The sequence below is a fragment of the Triticum aestivum genome, chromosome 4A (assembly GCF_018294505.1).
Source record: "Triticum aestivum cultivar Chinese Spring chromosome 4A, IWGSC CS RefSeq v2.1, whole genome shotgun sequence".
Lineage (NCBI taxonomy): Eukaryota > Viridiplantae > Streptophyta > Magnoliopsida > Poales > Poaceae > Triticum > Triticum aestivum.
In genome coordinates this window covers 408,696,708-408,704,121 of record NC_057803.1, presented here as the reverse complement: position 1 = coordinate 408,704,121, position 7,414 = coordinate 408,696,708, and positions in this window count along the sequence as shown.

Sequence of the window (7,414 nt, the reverse complement as noted above, 5' to 3'; positions counted from 1 at the left end):
TATGCTATGATTGTTGGGTCATGAGACCCATGTTTGTAATATCTCACTCCTCGGAGCCTAATGAATAATACTTGAGTCGTAGAGTTACGTTGTGATGCCATGTTGTATTTACACATATCGAGCATATTGTGTGTATGATTGAAATGCTTGGTATGTGTGGGATCCGACAATCTAGTTGTTTATCCTGGGCAGCCTATCTTATGGGGAAATGTAGTCTAGTGCTTCCATGAGCCATAGTAGTCCGCTACACCCTGGTTCACCGGAGTCCTGCTAGCCCAGCACTCTGCTCAGGACACTTGACTGGCCGGCATATGTTTCACTTCGTTCCTGTGTCTGTCCCTTCGGGGAAATGTCACGCGGTGACATCTGGAGTCCTGCCTAGCCTGCTACAGCCCGGGTTCCCGAAGTCCTGTTAGCCCAGTGTTATAGCCCGGATTCACACGCTGCCGACCAACATGCTCAATGGGATTCATGTATGCCTGTCCCCATAGGTTGGTGCCGCTTTGGGTTCACGACTAGCCATGTCGGCCCGGGTTCTCTATCATATGGATGCTAGTGACACTATCATATACGTGAGCCAAAAGGCGCAAATGGTCCCGGGCCATGGTAAGGCGACACCCGTGTGAATACCGTGCGTGAGGCCGCAAAGTGATATGAGGTTTTACCGGTAGATCGATGTGACTTGGAATTGGGGTCCTAATAGCGTTGGTATCAGAACCTGACTGCCTGTAGGATTACCAAGCCAAACTGGTCGAAGTTGAGTCTATAAATGCTTTAGTTATGTAAGGGAATTGATTGTGGAAGGGAACCTAAGGCTCTTTTTACTCCTTTACCTTATGCCCTTCTAATCTGAGTCAACCTCTTCTTTTCTACGGGGTTAAGAAAGTAGGCCTTCTCACCTATCTATCAGGATGACGTGTTACTAATCCATAGACTTATAGGATTGATGGATTCATGTCTCAGTTCGGTTTCCAGTACTTCTGTGTGTTCATAGTTGGTCTTGGAACCTTGATATTGTGTTGTTGAGTGGTTATGCCACCATTTTGCAGGATGTCTCAAATCGTTTGAGCATTTACAGCCGTTATGCTGTCCGAGTTATCCCAGATTTCTAAATAGTATGATGCATTTGCAAATCCCTTCATCCCGTTTCCGATGTCCTTTTGGGCCAGATTAAGCACACTAATCGGTCTGTTGAGGTACTCCGTTTCCTTGACGTGTATGTTGGAGTTAGTATTATGACCCTAGGTGTCCTCGAGGATTTAGCAATGCTTTCGTATCCCCAGTGTGATGATTCTGGCCATCATTCTTGAAAGCACCCCGTGATGCCATATAGTAGTAGGTATTCTATTCCTGGGTTCTTGACCCAAGATCCACTCTACTTACCTGGTGTTGATAGTGTTGCTTGTACCTTTAGGATATTAGAAATCTTTGTGATAGTCTTCGAGGTCCATGGTGTATCATTCTTCCAAATACCATGAACCATCATGGCAGAAGTTCTCTTGAACCAAAGATCACAACCAGGGTGCTCTTCAGGAGTACTCCATTCATATTGTGAATCTGCCAGTCCCTTTTCTTCTGCATGGGTTATCCGGAAGAAATATGTTGAACTCGTTAGACATACTAATCTATGCATCCACAACTCAGAAAGTTATATGTTCCTTTGAGTTGTCCCCCTTTAGTTATATTACAACCTTCATCTATCAATTGATAGTCAAGAGTATGTGAGCATTCATTCATCGGTGCCTATCATTCTTGTGGTCTGTCAAACCATTCTAGTTCAGAATGACTAGGAGAAACAAACTCCAGTACCTCATCCATATCCAGGATTGGGTCAAAGTAGTTGTGTTCTGCAGATCAAATGCCCATCCAACTTTTGCTCTGTTCTACCCTGGAGTATTACCCACTTTATGTCAGGAACGTCATGAGAATTGCACCTTCTCTTATGAATTCTTGACGTAGAGATACTTCTTGCCATCATTGTCCATTCCTCGATGCCGTGTTGTCGCAACCAGAATGCCGACAAGTGAATCGTGATGTGTGAAATCAATACTCCTAGCAACAAGTTGCTTGGTAGTAAATGGACAGTATTCTCCTTCTTAGCATGTTGGTTATTAAATCATCATTCTAAGATTGATCGTGCTACCTAGTCCTTATTTCTGGTGCACTCTTCGATCAATGAGTTAGGACTGTGTCAATCCCTCACTCTTCTGATCATGTCGTCTTTCCATGAAAAGCAAGATTGTTCTCGAGCTTAGAGACATATCAGTGGTTCGTGATTTTCTGGATATCTTCATGGAAGTATCACCAGGTTGTCCCTTGACCGATATGTTGAGTTCGTGATCAAGTTGGTTTTCCAATAAACCACTCTTTCTCCAAGAATCCGTGTTAGATACCTCTGAACTAATTGGTTAAGCTAAAACAACAACTTGGAGAGTTGAAAGATAAAAGCTTAATCCACTTAGTTCACTCCAAAGGGGATATCTTGCGTGTGTGTGTGTGCTGAAGGAAGATGATATCTTCACCAATTGGTCCTCGTGATCAGTTGTTTGATCTATTGCCTTGTCAAAACTTTGACTCGGGTATGGGCTATCGTAAAGTCAAATCAGAACCAACGATGTTCATAATGTTGTCTTACTCGTGGTTGATCCCTCGAGCATACACCATTACATCTTTTGGTCTGACCAATGCTATCACCGTGTTCACATGATGCTGGAAGTCCAGTGATATGGAAATTCCAATGAGTTGTTGTTGAACCCATCAGCAGGATTTTGTCTCCCCCATGATTCATGTTGAACATCAACCTAGTGTTGAAAACTTTGTAAGCAATGCCTTCGTGTTCCGTTCATGAAGCTTATGCTTGGATGAAAGAAGTGACTTTCTCCAAGTTCATGTGCATTAGGTGTAAGTTGCCCCCATGAATTGGAGAAAGGTTTGTTTGTTTCCCTTGGAATCATCCCAAACCAGTCATGCATACGTGCGAAGTATTCTATGGTTTGGTAGATTGATTACCTCCACTCCATATGTGTTCCTAGCACACCAAGACACTGATTGGTTTGTTCAAGGAGAAGAAGTTTCTTCTTAGGAGCTAGACTTACGCAAGGACTTCGATATCCTCATTGATGGTTCCCTCCTGAACTCGGTAGTGCTTCGTTGTAAGACTACCAGGTGGCCATGCTTGTCTAGGACAGCGTGTTCACATGCTTGTAGCAGAACCGGTTCATGTTTTGGAGCTTACTATCGTAGTTCATTCCCCAAGAATCTTGCAACATCATCTCGTCGATTTGTGTTGCAAACTTTCATTTTTCTTTCCAGACCCGATGAGTCTGGATTATCCTGACACCAACCAGATTTGAATCACAGGTAGATATGATGGTTGGAATGTTTCTCAAGGACTATAATATTGGTCCCTCTGTAACCCGGTAAACTGGATGTCGTGACTGACACACCCAGCCAAAAGACCTATTATTGTAGTATCTTGATTGAAGAAGTTGGCCACCTCCCCATACGGATTTCGTAGGGTTTACTTCAATAGTTGTTCCTTATAGATTTTTGTGCTCCTGAAGTCTGACCTTTTACTTGATGTCCTAGGTACCAAACCATTTTAATAAATGGGTTGCGCTAGCACATCAAGGAGAACATTAGAAGCGGAGTGCTAAATGTCTTCCTTTGTATCCGCATCATCCATCACTAAGCATCATGGTAGTATGTTGTGTTGCCAGGATCCGTGCCACGGATGTTGGTAAAACCTTGATGAATACGGAAATGCTCAAGTTCTTGAGAGCATGCGTAAGCACTAGGATTTATCATCAGCATTAATTGGGATCCGCTCTCAGTTTCTTCGATTATGCCATAACCTTTCAAACAGTGGAATCTCTCTCCACTGTTGGGTTTCTCCCCAGTTACTAGAATCATTCCCAGCATTTGCATTTTGTTCCCAGCTTGCACCGCCATTGTGTCATCCTACTATGGACTACCCTTCTCAGTAATTACTAATCAGGATCATCTTCAAAGTGGTCCTACCACGGGTTCCATCCATTTCCGATGATAAGCAAATCATCCATCACATTTTCTTCAACAAGGTAGTTCACATCATCCATTCTAGTACGAGTATGTCATTCTTTTGAACTCCTTCGAATGATCGGTTGTGATTTCCTTAGGATGGTATGAAGAGTTTCAATGATCTATGGATCAAAAGTAATTCTTTTTGCCACTTAAGGTAATAATTTTATGAGTCACCTCCCCCAAGGTGCCCCATTGTGGAATCATGGCAATCAATCTCGCTACATTGAAACCATGCACCATCCTACTCCAGCGTGGAATTGTTGCCTACCAAATTGAACCTCCATCATCTGTTTCCTCCATCCCTTCCGATGTGTGACTTGTGTCTCAGCTCAAGAAATGTTTCTACGTCTCATTCCGTGAGTTGATCTTGTGTTCTTTAAGATCGATGATCCATTCTAGTGAGGTTGTCTTGCTCTCTTGTCGCTATGTTGGATGAAGTTCTCGAAGGAAAGGATGTCATAATCAATATGATGTAGCGGATCAACATCTCCGAGAAGGGCAGTTGGATCGAGAAGATCATGTTAGCTTTGTGCCCCCTCTTTCTTCTTACCTCACGTCTTGAATCTCGAGACGAGATTCTTGTTTAGTGGGGGTGAGTTGTCACAGCCCTAGCTTTGGCCTTGCTTGTCATTACATCATCATCTTGCATCATGCTTAAATTTCTCAGAAACTTGAAATGGGGACTGACCAAACCCCTAGCATCAAAGGAATGCACTAGGTTCACCTAAAATATTTTCATTAAATCCAAATGGCTTTCAAAAATGTTCATCATTTATGGAAAATGCTGTAAACAGTAACCAGAGGTGATGCACATTTTTCCATGACATATTTGGGCTCTTAATTAAATCTTACTCTATTTGCATTTGGGCATTTAAATACTACAAAATATTTTAAATGCTCAAATAATCATAAACTAAAATATTTACTGTGGGATATATTCTAAACAGTAGCCATGATTAGTTTCATGATTTTTGGAAATGCCCTGGCATTTTTAATAAATCCCTAAAGTCTACAGAATAATAGAAAACAAGAAATAAGAGAGAGAGAAGAATAACCTGGCCCACCTACCTGTAGCTGATGTAAGTCTTGCTGAGTACTTTTGTACTCACGTTTGCTTAATTTATGTTTTGTAGAGAGACCTCAGTCTCGCTAGTAGTTCCACGTGGACTTCGACGTTTAGCTGGATACCTCAGCTACGATCTTGTGCCCTCGGCAGGATCTGGTAGATAGTCAGGCTTCTTAGCCATTTTCATTTGTAGATGTTTGTACTCAGACATGTTAAGCTTCCGCATGTGCTTTGATTTGTATTCTATGATTGTTGGGTCATGAGACCCATGTTTGTAATATCTCGCTCCTCGGAGCCTAATGAATAATACTTGAGTCGTAGAGTTACGTTGTGATGCCATGTTGTATTTACACATATCGAGCATATTGTGTGTATGATTGAAATGCTTGGTATGTGTGGGATCCGACAATCTAGTTGTTTATCCTGGGCAGCCTATCTTATGGGGAAATGTAGTCTAGTGCTTCCATGAGCCATACTAGTCCGCTACAGCCCAGTTCACCGGAGTCCTGCTAGCCCAGCACTACTGCTCAGGACACTTGACTGGCCAGCATATGTTTCACTTTGTTCCTATGTCTGTCCCTTCGGGGAAATGTCACGCGGTGACATCCGGAGTCCTTCCTAGCCTGCTACAGCCCGGGTTCCCGGATTCCTATTAGCCCAGTGCTACAGCCCGGATTCACACGCTGCTGACCGACATGCTCAATGGGATTCATGTATGCCTGTCCCCATAGGTTGGTGCCGCTTTGGGTTCACGACTACCCATGTCGGCCCGGGTTCTCTGTCATATGGATGCTAGCGACACTATCATATACGTGAGCCAAAAGGCGCAAATGGTCCCATGCCATGGTAAGGCGACACCCGTGGGAATACCGTGTGTGAGGCCGCAAAGTGATATGAGGTGTTACCGGCTAGGTCGATGTGACTTGGAATCGGGGTCCTGACAGAGGTGGAGAAAAGTCCCCCCCCCAGCCGGGGGAGACAAAAAAAAGGAAGGCCGACCCATCCGGGGAGGCCGAAGGGTCCAAGAAGGGAAAGACCCTCCCTCCGGACTGTGCCACGATGGCCGCTGACAGCGGCGACGAGTGGCTACCTAGGGACAAGCCCCTGGCAAAGTCGTAAGTGTCCAGACACCATAGTACTTCATGGTATGTTTTATTGTACTGCATTTGCTCATGCCGAACATGATTATGCAGTCTGGCCTGAGCTCATCTTGACGTACCCTCGTTGAGTGGCTCTTTGGGCTCGTCGGATATGAACAGCGGTTCTCCTCCGACGACTTCCACCCCTCGCCCTACGGACAACGCCGAGGTGGTGTCTCAAAAGGCACCGACCCAAGGGGAGGTGATCCTGGGGGCGCCTCATGGCGACCTCTCGGACCCTGAGTACCAAGGGAGCGAGGCTCCTACGGGCTTCGAGTTCGGGCCCGAGCCGGACACTGCGCCGGAACCTTTGATGGTTCCGGACTCCGGCAGGCGGTCCCCCATTAAGGGGGGCCAACCATCCGTGCCGGTGTCCTCTGTCCAACCAGAGGCACCGGATAACTTGCTGGAAGCGCTTCACAGCACTTCCATTGATGCAAGACACCACACTATCATGAGTGCGGTAGTCAAGAAGGTTCAGTCCACCAAAAACAGACTGACCGAAGATTGCGCCAGCCTCCTAACAGGCTTTGAGGTAAGCATTCAAAATATAAAAGTATTACCGCATAGATAGTAGCCCCTGATGCTCTGTTCGGCATTCACGAAGAAAAGTCGAATAGAGTATCAACTGATAACCCAGGAGTCTAATTAGAGTATGTCTATGTGTATGTGCAGGCTTCCCTGCTGGCCGCTGCCGCACATACTGTGGAGATCTCTGCGCTGAAGCAGGCCCTGAAGCAGTTTGAGGATGATCTCGACCTTACCAAGGGGCAGCTCGAAGAGAGCAAACATAAGATATACCCCAGTTTATATAGTTAAAAAGAAGTTCGGTGTAAAGTAATAGGATCATCATGAATTTGTTAGGGGCCACGACCGAGGTGGAGACCCTAAGGAAGGCGTTGTTTGCGGCCGAAGACAAAGCGGCCAAAGAACGCATTGAACGGGAGAAACAAGAAGCCCGAGTGGGCGAGGTGCAGAAAGATCTCGAGGCTCTCGCCAAAAAGCACGAGTCCTTGGAGCTTGACTCCAAGACGCGAGAGTCCGAGCTCGCGCAGGCGCTTGAAAGCGTCCGGAGCGCCAATGCCGAAGCCCACAAGGCCCTCCAGGAGATTGATGCGGCGAAGAAGATAGCAGTGGGTAAGGAATT